Source organism: Leptodactylus fuscus, chromosome 6 (assembly GCF_031893055.1).
Source record: "Leptodactylus fuscus isolate aLepFus1 chromosome 6, aLepFus1.hap2, whole genome shotgun sequence".
Classification (NCBI taxonomy): Eukaryota; Metazoa; Chordata; class Amphibia; order Anura; family Leptodactylidae; genus Leptodactylus; species Leptodactylus fuscus.
The window spans coordinates 42,318,599-42,334,623 of record NC_134270.1 but is presented as its reverse complement, the minus strand read 5'-3'; the positions used below and the strand labels follow the sequence as shown (position 1 = coordinate 42,334,623).

At 49.0% G+C, this 16,025-nt stretch overlaps 1 protein-coding gene across 1 annotated transcript in view; it reads right to left on the bottom strand.

Annotated features, from left to right (window-relative positions):
- Positions 1 to 16,025, bottom strand: part of NPHP4 (nephrocystin 4) — a 213,498-nt gene that overhangs the window by 155,701 nt on the left and 41,772 nt on the right. The gene's annotated exons all lie outside the window — the stretch shown is intronic.

Sequence of the window (16,025 nt, the reverse complement as noted above, 5' to 3'; positions counted from 1 at the left end):
GCAGTCACAGATAGGGCGCAGAGAAACTTATCACCTCCATCATTGCAGCCATGGCCTATGTGCACACCCAGCTGTCCTCACCTAGGCTGCTGACTGTGATGTGCCCTATTTACCATCTTGTTGCTGAGGACTTGTTGCTCAGGTTGGGAACCTGTTGAGTTCTGCTGTATAACGCTCCTCTACAGACTCAGTGGCTGAAAGATTTTGTAAGTTCGTCCACTGACAAAGACATGAACAGTCGATAATTTTAAGGGTAGGTTAATTTTAATCGTGAGAGATGGAATATCAAAAATAAAATCCAGAAAATCGCATTGTATAAATGTTATAAATGTATCTGCATGTCGCATAGAGAAATAAGTATTCGATCCCTCTGGCAAACAAGACTTAATACTTGGTGGTAAAACCCTTGTTGGCGCGCACAGCAGTCAGACGGTTTTGTAGTTGATGATGAGGTTTGCGCACATGTCAGGAGGAATTTTGGTCGACTTCTCTTTGCAGATCATCTCTAACAGAGATGTCTATCAGAGATAAGGAAAAGGTTTGTTTTTGTACCGTGTTAGCCAGTGGGTAGGAAATATAAAAAACAAAAAACTTGATATGTCTTCAGTAGTTGATACTTTTTTAATGGCTAACTAATAATGATGACAGCTTACAAGCTTTCGAAGCTCTCGGCTTCCTCAGGTAAATTTAAAAGCAATTTCTGAAGGCTGCATATTTATGTACAGAGGGACACATAGGAATAGAATTTTAGGAGGGGGGGGGGAGTTATTAAGGAATCATACGCAAATTACATCCACTACTGCAAAAAGACAACCGTCTAAAATCCATATTTCCAGACCCCCCTCTCCTGTGCTATAGACAGCCCCCAAACCTCAGGAATATGGTGATTATCAGCTCACTGTCACCTCCAACTAACACAGGAACATTTCCATGTGGACAGAAAAGGTGCAAAACCTGCCCGCACATACTGACCACTGACAGGATAGAGATACCAAACTCTAACAGGGAATATAAAATCCCAGGTGTGTTCACCTGTAACACACCGAATGTAGTGTATTTAATAATATGTACCAAAAGTTCCACTGAAAATCTGTATGTTGGAGAGACTGGTCAGAAGCTTAGAATAAAGATGAACTCACACCGTCATACAATTAGAGAACAAAGAATGGACCTTCAGTGTCAAAACATGTGCAATGAAGATCATAATATCACCAATGACATGATCAAATCAAATCAAATCAAAAAAGCTTTATTGGCACGTCCGAATAGATATTTGGCATTGCCAAAGCTAGTAAAGTGTGTGTGTGTGTGTGGGGGGGGGGGAGTTGGACTCGGGTGGGTGAGTGGTGAGGGTGGGGTGGGTGGTTTGGGGTATAACAGTCCATGGAGTCTCATCTTCCTCTTCGTTAGTGACCGTTATATGGGGAGGTGGGGTGGGGCGGGGCGGTTGGTTTGGGGTATAACAGTCCATGGAGTCTCATCTTCCTCTTCGTTGGTGACTGCTATATGGGGAGGTGGGGTGGGGCGGGTGTTTTGGGATAAATATAACAGTCCGTGGAGTCTCATCTTCCTCTTATTTGGTGACAGCTGGACACGTATTGGGCAGCGATCTCCACAGTGGCCTCTTCTTCTCCCAGTAGGATGTAGAGTTTCCTCTTCTCGTCTGCAGATATGAAGTCTGGGATGTGGGCAGAGAGTCTTTGGTAGTAGACGGCCCTCACAGCTGAGTATTTGGTGCAGTGTAGCAGGAAGTGGGTCTCGTCTTCTAGGGCCCCCTGGTCACAGTGCTGGCACAGTCTGTTCTCCCATGGCTTGTACGTCTGCCTGTATCGCTCCGTCTCTATCTCTAGGTTGTGGGCGCTCAGTCTGTACCGGCTCAGGGTCTGTCTGTGCTTGGGGTGGCGTATTCTCTCCAGGTAGGTGGCCATGGTGTAGTCCCTTTGTAGGGATTGGTACACGGTGAGTTTCTTGGAGTTATTTATTTCGTTTCTCCATTCTTCAATGTACCGCTCTCTGTTTGCCTCTGTGGTCGCCTTTATTTCGGCCTTGGTTATCGTCTGTTGGTGTTTTTGGTTTGGTGGTTGGCTGTTGTTTAGTTGGTGAGTGTCTGGTTTGCTCAGGTGGCTTAACCATGCTTGGTGGTGGTAGGAGTCGGGCTTGCTCCCCTGGATGTGTGCCTGGAAAGCTAGCGCCCTCTTCTGTATGGTGAGCCATAGGGGGAGTCTGCCTAGCTCTGCCCTGCAGGCCATGTTGGAGGTGTTGCGATGGACATGGAGCAGGTATTTGCAGAACTCCAGGTGGAAGTTCTCTGTTGGGCTGGAATCCCACTTTGACTGGTCTGGGTAGGTGGCTGGGCCCCAAACCTCACTGCCATAGAGAAGGATCGGGGAGATGACAGCGTCAAATATCTTCATCCAGACCCTCACCGGTGGTTTGAGGTGGTACAGTTGTCTTCTGATGGCGTAGAAGGTTCTGCAGGCTTTTGCTTTCAGGGTTTCTATTGCTGCTTCTGATTGGCTGAGCTCCAGCCCCAGGTAGGTGTAGCTGTTGGTTTTCTCCAGTGTGGAGCCGTTCAGTGTGAATTGTGGGGTGGTGGAGGCTTTATTGTGGCCCTTCTTCTGAAATACCATGACTTTGGTCTTCTTCTGGTTGATGGGTAGGGCCCATGTGGTGCTGAATTTTTCCAGAACTGACAGGCTTTCTTGGAGGTCTTTCTCGGTGGGGGCCAGGAGTAGGAGGTCATCGGCGTATAGCAGGAACTTCACCTCTCGATTGTTCAGGGTGAGGCCTGGGGTTGGTGAGGCCTCCAGGGCTGTAGCCAGTTCATTGATATAGATGTTGAAGAGCGTTGGGCTCAGGCTACAGCCTTGTCTGACCCCTCGGGCCTGTTGGAAGTATGCTGTCCTTTTCCCATTCACCTTCACACTGCACTGGTTTCCGGTGTAGGAGCTCTTGATGACGTCGTACGTTCTTCCTCCTATTCCACTCTCTAAGAGTTTCAGGAGCAGGCCTGGGTGCCATACTGAATCAAACGCCTTCTTAAAGTCCACGAAGCAGGCGAATATCTTGCCTGTTCTGGTGTTGTGGACGTGCGTCTTGATGAGGCTGTGCAGGGTGTAGATATGGTCTGTGGTGCGGTGGTTTGGCATGAACCCTGCTTGGCTCTTGCTGAGGACCCCATGTTGTGTGAGGAAGGTGAGGATTCTGTTATTGATGATGCTGTTGAACAGTTTCCCCAGCGTGCTGCTGACGCAGATCCCTCTGTAGTTGTTGGGGTCATATTGGTCCCCATTCTTGTAGATGGGGGTTATGAGGCCTTTGTTCCAGTCTTCGGGGAAGTGTCCAGCATTGAGCACGAGGGTGAATAGCTTTGCCAGTGCCGCGTGTATTGCTGGAGAGCTGTATTTGATCATCTCTGGTAGGATGCCGTCAGGGCCACTGGCCTTTTTGCCTTTCAGCAGGACAATTCTTTCCTGTATATCTTTTTTGGTGATTGGTGAGTCCAGAGGGTTCTGGAAGTCTTTGATGACTTTCTCCATGTCCCTCAGTTTGGTGATTATCTGTTGCTGTTCTGGAGTTAGTTCTTCTTCTGGGATGTTTTTGTAGAGACTAGAGATGAGCGAACACTAAAATGTTCGAGGTTCGAAATTCGATTCGAACAGCCGCTCAATGTTCGTGTGTTCGAACGGGTTTCGAACCCCATTATAGTCTATGGGGAACAGATACTCGTTAAGGGGGAAACCCAAATCCGTGTCTGGAGGGTCACCAAGTCCACTATGACACCCCAGGAAATGATGCCAACACCTCTGGAATGACACTGGGACAGCAGGGGAAGCATGTCTGGGGGCATCTAACACACCAAAGACCCTCTATTACCCCAACATCACAGCCTAACAACTACACACTTTACACACTCAATACCACCTCTCTGACAGTAGGAAAACACCTTGAAACATGTGTATTTGGCACTTGCAGTGAGGAGAGCTTGTCACCAGCAGTGAATTTGGCCCTTGTAGTAAGTTGAGGTTGGCACCAACATTTGTTTTGAAAATCAGGGTGGATTGAGCCTCTAACCAGCAGAGTTTGGGCAAATTCATGGTGGAGGGAGCCTCTAAAAACCCCAGTTTGGACCAATTCATGGTGGAGGGAGCCTCTAACCAGCCCAGTTTGGGCAAATTCATGGTGGAGGGAGCCTCTAAAAAACCCAGTTTGGACCAATTCATGGTGGAGGGAGCCTCTAACCAGCCCAGTTTGGGCAAATTCATGGTGGAGGGAGCCTCTAACCAGCCCAGTTTGGACCAATTAATGGTGGAGGGAGCCTCTAACCAGCCCAGTTTGGACCAATTAATGGTGGAGGGAGCCTCTAACCACCCCAGTTTGGACCAATTCATGGTGGAGGGAGCCTCTAAACAGCCCAGTTTGGGCAAATTCATGGTGGAGGGAGCCTCTAAAAACCCAGTTTGGACCAATTCATGGTGGAGGGAGCCTCTAACCAGCCCAGTTTGGACCAATTAATGGTGGAGGGAGCCTCTAAACAGCCAAGTTTGGACCAATTCATGGTGGAGGGAGCCTCTAAAAACCCCAGTTTGGACCAATTCATGGTGGAGGGAGCCTCTAACCAGCCCAGTTTGGGCAAATTCATGGTGGAGGGAGCCTCTAACCAGCCCAGTTTGGACCAATTAATGGTGGAGGGAGCCTCTAACCAGCCCAGTTTGGACCAATTAATGGTGGAGGGAGCCTCTAACCACCCCAGTTTGGACCAATTCATGGTGGAGGGAGCCTCTAACCAGCCCAGTTTGGACCAATTCATGGTGGAGGGAGCCTCTAAAAAACCCAGTTTGGACCAATTCATGGTGGAGGGAGCCTCTAAACAGCCCAGTTTGGGCAAATTCATGGTGGAGGGAGCCTCTAAAAACCCCAGTTTGGACCAATTCATGGTGGAGGGAGCCTCTAACCAGCCCAGTTTGGGCAAATTCATGGTGGAGGGAGCCTCTAAAAAACCCAGTTTGGACCAATTCATGGTGGAGGGAGCCTCTAACCAGCCCAGTTTGGGCAAATTCATGGTGGAGGGAGCCTCTAACCAGCCCAGTTTGGACCAATTAATGGTGGAGGGAGCCTCTAACCAGCCCAGTTTGGACCAATTAATGGTGGAGGGAGCCTCTAACCACCCCAGTTTGGACCAATTCATGGTGGAGGGAGCCTCTAAACAGCCCAGTTTGGGCAAATTCATGGTGGAGGGAGCCTCTAAAAAACCCAGTTTGGACCAATTCATGGTGGAGGGAGCCTCTAACCAGCCCAGTTTGGACCAATTAATGGTGGAGGGAGCCTCTAAACAGCCAAGTTTGGACCAATTCATGGTGGAGGGAGCCTCTAAAAACCCCAGTTTGGACCAATTCATGGTGGAGGGAGCCTCTAACCAGCCCAGTTTGGGCAAATTCATGGTGGAGGGAGCCTCTAAACAGCCCAGTTTGGGCAAATTCATGGTGGAGGGAGCCTCTAACCACCCCAGTTTGGACCAATTAATGGTGGAGGGAGCCTCTAACCAGCCCAGTTTGGACCAATTAATGGTGGAGGGAGCCTCTAACCAGCCCAGTTTGGACCAATTAATGGTGGAGGGAGCCTCTAACCACCCCAGTTTGGACCAATTCATGGTGGAGGGAGCCTCTAACCAGCCCAGTTTGGACCAATTAATGGTGGAGGGAGCCTCTAACCAGCCCAGTTTGGACCAATTAATGGTGGAGGGAGCCTCTAACCACCCCAGTTTGGACCAATTAATGGTGGAGGGAGCCTCTAACCAGCCCAGTTTGGACCAATTAATGGTGGAGGGAGCCTCTAACCACCCCAGTTTGGACCAATTCATGGTGGAGGGAGCCTCTAAACAGCCCAGTTTGGGCAAATTCATGGTGGAGGGAGCCTCTAAAAAACCCAGTTTGGACCAATTCATGGTGGAGGGAGCCTCTAACCAGCCCAGTTTGGACCAATTAATGGTGGAGGGAGCCTCTAAACAGCCAAGTTTGGACCAATTCATGGTGGAGGGAGCCTCTAAAAACCCCAGTTTGGACCAATTCATGGTGGAGGGAGCCTCTAACCAGCCCAGTTTGGGCAAATTCACGGTGGAGGGAGCCTCTAAACAGCCCAGTTTGGGCAAATTCATGGTGGAGGGAGCCTCTAACCAGCCCAGTTTGGACCAATTAATGGTGGAGGGAGCCTCTAACCAGCCCAGTTTGGACCAATTAATGGTGGAGGGAGCCTCTAACCAGCCCAGTTTGGACCAATTAATGGTGGAGGGAGCCTCTAACCACCCCAGTTTGGACCAATTCATGGTGGAGGGAGCCTCTAACCAGCCCAGTTTGGACCAATTCATGGTGGAGGGAGCCTCTAAAAAACCCAGTTTGGACCAATTCATGGTGGAGGGAGCCTCTAAAGAGCCCAGTTTGGGCAAATTCATGGTGGAGGGAGCCTCTAAAAAACCCAGTTTGGACCAATTCATGGTGGAGGGAGCCTCTAACCAGCCCAGTTTGGACCAATTAATGGTGAAGGGAGCCTCTAAACAGCCAAGTTTGGACCAATTCATGGTGGAGGGAGCCTCTAAAAACCCCAGTTTGGACCAATTCATGGTGGAGGGAGCCTCTAACCAGCCCAGTTTGGACCAATTAATGGTGGAGGGAGCCTCTAACCAGCCCAGTTTGGACCAATTAATGGTGGAGGGAGCCTCTAACCACCCCAGTTTGGACCAATTCATGGTGGAGGGAGCCTCTAAACAGCCCAGTTTGGGCAAATTCATGGTGGAGGGAGCCTCTAAAAAACCCAGTTTGGACCAATTCATGGTGGAGGGAGCCTCTAACCAGCCCAGTTTGGACCAATTAATGGTGGAGGGAGCCTCTAAACAGCCAAGTTTGGACCAATTCATGGTGGAGGGAGCCTCTAAAAACCCCAGTTTGGACCAATTCATGGTGGAGGGAGTCTCTAACCAGCCCAGTTTGGACCAATTAATGGTGGAGGGAGCCTCTAACCAGCCCAGTTTGGACCAATTAATGGTGGAGGGAGCCTCTAACCACCCCAGTTTGGACCAATTCATGGTGGAGGGAGCCTCTAAACAGCCCAGTTTGGGCAAATTCATGGTGGATGGAGCCTCTAAAAAACCCAGTTTGGACCAATTCATGGTGGAGGGAGCCTCTAACCAGCCCAGTTTGGACCAATTAATGGTGGAGGGAGCCTCTAAACAGCCAAGTTTGGACCAATTCATGGTGGAGGGAGCCTCTAAAAACCCCAGTTTGGACCAATTCATGGTGGAGGGAGCCTCTAACCAGCCCAGTTTGGGCAAATTCATGGTGGAGGGAGCCTCTAAACAGCCCAGTTTGGGCAAATTCATGGTGGAGGGAGCCTCTAACCAGCCCAGTTTGGACCAATTAATGGTGGAGGGAGCCTCTAACCAGCCCAGTTTGGACCAATTCATGGTGGAGGGAGCCTCTAACCAGCCCAGTTTGGACCAATTAATGGTGGAGGGAGCCTCTAACCACCCCAGTTTGGACCAATTCATGGTGGAGGGAGCCTCTAACCAGCCCAGTTTGGACCAATTCATGGTGGAGGGAGCCTCTAAAAAACCCAGTTTGGACCAATTCATGGTGGAGGGAGCCTCTAAACAGCCCAGTTTGGGCAAATTCATGGTGGAGGGAGCCTCTAAAAAACCCAGTTTGGACCAATTCATGGTGGAGGGAGCCTCTAACCAGCCCAGTTTGGACCAATTAATGGTGGAGGGAGCCTCTAAACAGCCAAGTTTGGACCAATTCATGGTGGAGGGAGCCTCTAAAAACCCCAGTTTGGACCAATTCATGGTGGAGGGAGCCTCTAACCAGCCCAGTTTGGACCAATTAATGGTGGAGGGAGCCTCTAACCAGCCCAGTTTGGACCAATTAATGGTGGAGGGAGCCTCTAACCACCCCAGTTTGGACCAATTCATGGTGGAGGGAGCCTCTAAACAGCCAAGTTTGGACCAATTCATGGTGAAGGGAGCCTCTAAAAACCCGTTTGGACCAATTCATGGTGGAGGGAGCCTCTAACCAGCCCAGTTTGGGCAAATTCATGGTGGAGGGAGCCTCTAAACAGCCCAGTTTGGGCAAATTCATGGTGGAGGGAGCCTCTAACCAGCCCAGTTTGGACCAATTAATGGTGGAGGGAGCCTCTAACCAGCCCAGTTTGGACCAATTAATGGTGGAGGGAGCCTCTAACCACCCCAGTTTGGACCAATTCATGGTGGAGGGAGCCTCTAAACAGCCAAGTTTGGACCAATTCATGGTGGAGGGAGCCTCTAAAAACCCCAGTTTGGACCAATTCATGGTGGAGGGAGCCTCTAACCAGCCCAGTTTGGACCAATTAATGGTGGAGGGAGCCTCTAAACAGCCAAGTTTTGGGAAATTCATGGTGGAGGGAGCCTCTAACCAGCCCAGTTTGGACCAATTCATGGTGGAGGGAGCCTCTAAACAGCCCAGTTTGGGCAAATTCATGGTGGAGGGAGCCTCTAAAAAACCCAGTTTGGACCAATTCATGGTGGAGGGAGCCTCTAACCAGCCCAGTTTGGACCAATTAATGGTGGAGGGAGCCTCTAAACAGCCAAGTTTGGACCAATTCATGGTGGAGGGAGCCTCTAAAAACCCCAGTTTGGACCAATTCATGGTGGAGGGAGCCTCTAACCAGCCCAGTTTGGGCAAATTCATGGTGGAGGGAGCCTCTAAACAGCCCAGTTTGGGCAAATTCATGGTGGAGGGAGCCTCTAACCAGCCCAGTTTGGACCAATTAATGGTGGAGGGAGCCTCTAACCAGCCCAGTTTGGACCAATTAATGGTGGAGGGAGCCTCTAACCAGCCCAGTTTGGACCAATTAATGGTGGAGGGAGCCTCTAACCACCCCAGTTTGGATCAATTCATGGTGGAGGGAGCCTCTAACCAGCCCAGTTTGGACCAATTCATGGTGGAGGGAGCCTCTAAAAAACCCAGTTTGGACCAATTCATGGTGGAGGGAGCCTCTAAACAGCCCAGTTTGGGCAAATTCATGGTGGAGGGAGCCTCTAAACAGCCCAGTTTGGGCAAATTCATGGTGGAGGGAGCCTCTAACCAGCCCAGTTTGGACCAATTAATGGTGGAGGGAGCCTCTAACCAGCCCAGTTTGGACCAATTCATGGTGGAGGGAGCCTCTAAACAGCCCAGTTTTGGCAAATTCATGGTGGAAGGAGCCTCTAACCAGCAGAGTTGTGGGAAAGCAGGGTGGAGGGAGCCTCTAACCAGCAGAGTTGGTGGAAATCAGGGTGGAGGGAGCCTCTAACCAGCAGAGTTGGGGGAAATCATGTTGGAGGGAGCCTAGTATTAGCAGAATTGTGCAACGCTTATGGTGGATGAGTATGAGGATGCGGAGGAATTGGAGAGGTTGAGTACAGACATGGAGTTTCATGTTGGGGTGCTTTACACAGGTGGGCACAAAAATGAAGGCTCTATCCAGTGGTGGTTCATTTTTATCAAAGTGAGCCGGTCGGCACTCTCAGCTGACAGACGGGTGCGCTTGTCAGTGATGATGCCACCGGCTGCACTGAACACCCTCTCAGATAGGACGCTGGCGGCAGGACAGGACAGCACCTCCAAGGCATATAGGGCAAGTTCAAGCCACAGGTCCAACTTCGACACCCAATACGTGTAGGGCGCAGAGGGGTCGGAGAGGACAGGGCTGTGGTCGGAAAGGTATTCCCGCAACATGCGCCTATACTTCTCACGCCTGGTGACACTAGGACCCTCCGTGGCGGCACTTTGGCGAGGGGGTGCCATCAAGGTGTCCCAGACCTTAGACAGTGTGCCCCTCGTTTGTGTGGACCGGTGAGAACTTGGTTGCCTACTGGAGGAACTGCCCTCCCTGCCGCCAACGTCACATGCTGGAAACATCTCCATCATATTCTGCACCAATTGCCTGTGGCAAGCATTGATGCGATTGGCCCTCCCCTCTACCGGAATAAAAGACGAGATGTTGTTTTTATACCGGGGGTCAAGGATAGCAAAGATCCAGTACTGGTTGTCCTCCATGATTTTGACAATACGCTTGTCGGTTGTAAAGCACCCCAACATGAACTCAGCCATGTCTGCCACAGTGTTAGTTGGCATGACTCCTCTGGCCCCACCGGAAAGTTCAATCTCCATTTCCTCCTCATCCTCCATGTCTACCCATCCGCGCTGCAACAATGGGACGATTCGAAGTTGCCCGGAAGCCTCCTGTATCACCATCACATCATCGGACAACTCTTCTTCCTCCTCCTCCTCCTCCTCCTCCTCCTCCATTAAACACAGTGAAGCGGACAGATGTGTGGACCTACTCTCCAGCTGTGACGGATCGGATGCTATCCCTAACTCCTCTGTGTGATCTGAGTTATCCCTGATGTCAATCAGGGATTCTTTCAGAAAACACAAGAGCGGGATTGTAAGGCTCACCATCGCATCCTCAGAGCTCACCCTCCTTGTGGACTCCTCAAAGACCCGTAGGATGTCACAAAGGTCTCTCATCCATGGCCACTCATGGATGTGAAACTGAGGCAGCTGACTTTGTGGCACCCTAGGGTTTTGTAGCTGGTATTCCATCAAAGGTCTCTGCTGCTCAACCACTCTATTCAACATCTGAAACGTTGAGTTCCAGCGTGTGGGGACGTCGCACAAAAGCCGGTGTTGTGGCACATGCAGGCGTTGCTGGAGAGATTTTAAGCTAGCAGCGGCTACTGTCGACTTGCGAAAGTGGGCGCACATGCGCCGCACTTTCACCAGTAGCTCTGGAACATTGGGGTAGCTCTTTAGGAAACGTTGCACCACTAGGTTGAAGACGTGGGCCAGGCATGGAACATGTTGGAGTCCGGCAAGCTCCAGAGCTGCTACCAGGTTCCGGCCGTTATCACAAACGACCATGCCTGGGCCCAGGTGCAGCGGCTCAAACCATATTGCCGTCTCATCGAGGAGGGCATCCCTCACCTCGGAGGCAGTGTGCTGTCTGTCCCCCAAGCTGATCAGCTTCAGCACAGCCTGCTGACGTCTACCAACGCCAGTGCTGCAACGTTTCCAACTCGTAGCTGGGGTCAATCTAACAGCGGAGGAGGAGGCGGTGGCGGAGGAGGAGGCGGTGGCGGAGGAGGAGGCGGTAGAGGAGGAGGAGGAGGGGGGTGTTCTTCTCGTGTCCCTGCCAGGAATGTTAGGCGGGGAGACGAGGTACACCGGGCCAGTTTGGGAAGCAGTCCCAGCCTCAACTACATTCACCCAGTGTGCCGTCAGTGAAATGTAGCGTCCCTGTCCGCATGCACTTGTCCACGCGTCGGTGGTCAAGTGGACCTTTGTGCAAAGCGCGGAACTAAGGGCCCGCCTGATGTTGAGTGACACGTGCTGGTGCAAGGCGGGGACGGCACACCGGGAGAAGTAGTGACGGCTAGGGATGGCATAGCGAGGTGCCGCAGTTGCCATCAGGTCCAGGAAGGCGGGAGTTTCAACAAGCCGGAACGCCAACATCTCCTGGGCCAGCAGTTTAGCGATGTTGGCGTTCAAGGCTTGCGCGTGTGGGTGGTTAGCAGTGTATTTCTGCCGCCGCTCCAATGTCTGAGAGATGGTGGGTTGTTGTAAAGAAACGCCTGATGGTGCCTTTGATGGTGCAGGAGAAGGAGATAAGACAGGACCAGGGGAGGATGAGGTAGAAGTCAACAAAGTGGCGGAGGCAGATGAAGTGGTGTCCTGGCTCGTCCTCTGGAGTGCATCGCCAGCACAGTCAGCAGTGGCAGTGGCAGAGGCAGAGGCAGTGGCAGAGGCAGTGGCAGTGGCGTGAACGGCAGGCGGCCTTTGTCCTGCCGTTGCTGCCTGCCACTGATTCCAGTGCTTGGATTCCAAATGACGGCGCATTGAAGTGGTGGACAGGTTGCTCTTCTCAGAGCCCCTAATCAATTTCGAGAGGCAAATTGTGCAGACAACACTATATCTGTCCTCGGCGCATTCCTTGAAAAAACTCCACACCTTCGAGAAACGTGCCCTCGAGGTGGGAGTTTTTCGGGGCTGGGTACGAACTGGAACATCTTGGGAGATTCCGGGTGTGGCCTGGCTTCGCCTAAGCTGCTGACCTCTGCCTCTGCCTCTAGCTACCCTTTTTGGTGCTGCACCTGCCTCAACATCCACACTACTTTCCCCGCTTGACATCCCCCCTGTCCAGGTCGGGTCAGTGTCCTCATCATCCACCACTTCCTCTTCCAACTCCTGTCTCATCTCCTCCTCCCGCACAATGCGCCGGTCAACTGGATGCCCTGACGGCAACTGCGTCACATCATCGTCGATGAGGGTGGGTTGCTGGTCATCCACCACCAAATCGAACGGAGATGGAGGAGACTCTAGTGTTTGAGCATCTGGACACAGATGCTCCTCTGTTAGGTTCGTGGAATCGTGACGTGGAGAGGCAGGTTGAGGGACAATGAAAGGAGCGGAGAACAGCTCTGGGGAGCAGGGACAGTTTGGGTTATTGTTCTGTAAAGCTTCGGAATTTTGGGAGGAAGGAAGACAAGACTGTTGGGTAATAGGAGGAGAGGAGGCAGAGTCTGACTGGCTGCTGGACAATGTGCTGTAAGCGTTCTCTGACAGCCATTGCAAGACCTGTTCCTGGTTCTCGGGCCTACTAAGGTTTGTACCCTGCAGTTTAGTTAATGTGGCAAGCAACCCTGGCACTGTGGAGTGGCGCAATGCTTGCTGCCCCACAGGAGTAGGCACGGGACGCCCTGTGGCTTCACTGCTACCTTGCTCCCCAGAACCATTCCCCCGACCTCGCCCACGGCCTCGTCCACGTCCCTTTCCGGGAGCCTTGCGCATTTTGAATTCCTAGTTAGAAATTGGCACTGTATACCAGTAGTAAAAATTGTGGGTGCACGTAACCCCAATATATTCTTTGAATTCCCAGTCAGACACTGGCACTATATGGCAGTAGCAAGAAATGAGGGTATTTGTATTCCCAATATACTCTTTAAATTCCCAGTCAGACAATGGCACTGTATACCAGTAGTAAAAATTGTGGGTGCACGTAACCCCAATATATTCTTTGAATTCCCAGTCAGAAACTGGCACTATATGGCAGTAGCAAGAAATGAGGGTATTTGTATTCCCAATATACTCTTTGAATTCCCAGTCAGACAATGGCACTGTATACCAGTAGTAAAAATTGTGGGTGCACGTAACCCCAATATATTCTTTGAATTACCAGTCAGAAACTGGCACTATATGGCAGTAGCAAGAAATGAGGGTATTTATAACCCCAATATATTCTTTGAATTCCCAGTCAGACAATGGCACTGTATACCAGTAGTAAAAATTGTGGGTGCACGTAACCCCAATATATTCTTTGAATTCCCAGTCAGAAACTGGCACTATATGGCAGTAGCAAGAAATGAGGGTATTTGTATTCCCAATATACTCTTTAAATTCCCAGTCAGACAATGGCACTGTATACCAGTAGTAAAAATTGTGGGTGCACGTAACCCCAATATATTCTTTGAATTCCCAGTCAGACACTGGCACTATATGGCAGTAGCAAGAAATGAGGGTATTTGTATTCCCAATATACTCTTTAAATTCCCAGTCAGACAATGGCACTGTATACCAGTAGTAAAAATTGTGGGTGCACGTAACCCCAATATATTCTTTGAATTCCCAGTCAGAAACTGGCACTATATGGCAGTAGCAAGAAATGAGGGTATTTGTATTCCCAATATACTCTTTGAATTCCCAGTCAGACAATGGCACTGTATACCAGTAGTAAAAATTGTGGGTGCACGTAACCCCAATATATTCTTTGAATTACCAGTCAGAAACTGGCACTATATGGCAGTAGCAAGAAATGAGGGTATTTATAACCCCAATATATTCTTTGAATTCCCAGTCAGACAATGGCACTGTATACCAGTAGTAAAAATTGTGGGTGCACGTAACCCCAATATATTCTTTGAATTCCCAGTCAGAAACTGGCACTATATGGCAGTAGCAAGAAATGAGGGTATTTGTATTCCCAATATACTCTTTGAATTCCCAGTCAGACAATGGCACTGTATACCAGTAGTAAAAATTGTGGGTGCACGTAACCCCAATATATTCTTTGAATTACCAGTCAGAAACTGGCACTATATGGCAGTAGCAAGAAATGAGGGTATTTATAACCCCAATATATTCTTTGAATTCCCAGTCAGACAATGGCACTGTATACCAGTAGTAAAAATTGTGGGTGCACGTAACCCCAATATATTCTTTGAATTCCCAGTCAGAAACTGGCACTATATGGCAGTAGCAAGAAATGAGGGTATTTGTATTCCCAATATACTCTTTGAATTCCCAGTCAGACAATGGCACTGTATACCAGTAGTAAAAATTGTGGGTGCACGTAACCCCAATATATTCTTTGAATTACCAGTCAGAAACTGGCACTATATGGCAGTAGCAAGAAATGAGGGTATTTATAACCCCAATATATTCTTTGAATTCCCAGTCAGACAATGGCACTGTATACCAGTAGTAAAAATTGTGGGTGCACGTAACCCCAATATATTCTTTGAATTCCCAGTCAGAAACTGGCACTATATGGCAGTAGCAAGAAATGAGGGTATTTGTATTCCCAATATACTCTTTGAATTCCCAGTCAGACAATGGCACTGTATACCAGTAGTAAAAATTGTGGGTGCACGTAACCCCAATATATTCTTTGAATTACCAGTCAGAAACTGGCACTATATGGCAGTAGCAAGAAATGAGGGTATTTATAACCCCAATATATTCTTTGAATTCCCAGTCAGACAATGGCACTGTATACCAGTAGTAAAAATTGTGGGTGCACGTAACCCCAATATATTCTTTGAATTCCCAGTCAGAAACTGGCACTATATGGCAGTAGCAAGAAATGAGGGTATTTGTATTCCCAATATACTCTTTGAATTCCCAGTCAGACAATGGCACTGTATACCAGTAGTAAAAATTGTGGGTGCACGTAACCCCAATATATTCTTTGAATTACCAGTCAGAAACTGGCACTATATGGCAGTAGCAAGAAATGAGGGTATTTATAACCCCAATATATTCTTTGAATTCCCAGTCAGACAATGGCACTGTATACCAGTAGTAAAAATTGTGGGTGCACGTAACCCCAATATATTCTTTGAATTCCCAGTCAGAAACTGGCACTATATGGCAGTAGCAAGAAATGAGGGTATTTGTATTCCCAATATACTCTTTGAATTCCCAGTCAGACAATGGCACTGTATACCAGTAGTAAAAATTGTGGGTGCACGTAACCCCAATATATTCTTTGAATTACCAGTCAGAAACTGGCACTATATGGCAGTAGCAAGAAATGAGGGTATTTATAACCCCAATATATTCTTTGAATTCCCAGTCAGACAATGGCACTGTATACCAGTAGTAAAAATTGTGGGTGCACGTAACCCCAATATATTCTTTGAATTCCCAGTCAGAAACTGGCACTATATGGCAGTAGCAAGAAATGAGGGTATTTGTATTCCCAATATACTCTTTGAATTCCCAGTCAGACAATGGCACTGTATACCAGTAGTAAAAATTGTGGGTGCACGTAACCCCAATATATTCTTTGAATTACCAGTCAGAAACTGGCACTATATGGCAGTAGCAAGAAATGAGGGTATTTATAACCCCAATATATTCTTTGAATTCCCAGTCAGACAATGGCACTGTATACCAGTAGTAAAAATTGTGGGTGCACGTAACCCCAATATATTCTTTGAATTACCAGTCAGAAACTGGCACTATATGGCAGTAGCAAGAAATGAGGGTATTTGTATTCCCAATATACTCTTTGAATTCCCAGTCAGACAATGGCACTGTATACCAGTAGTAAAAATTGTGGGTGCACGTAACCCCAATATATTCTTTGAATTACCAGTCAGAAACTGGCACTATATGGCAGTAGCAAGAAATGAGGGTATTTATAACCCCAATATATTCTTTGAATTCCCAGTCAGA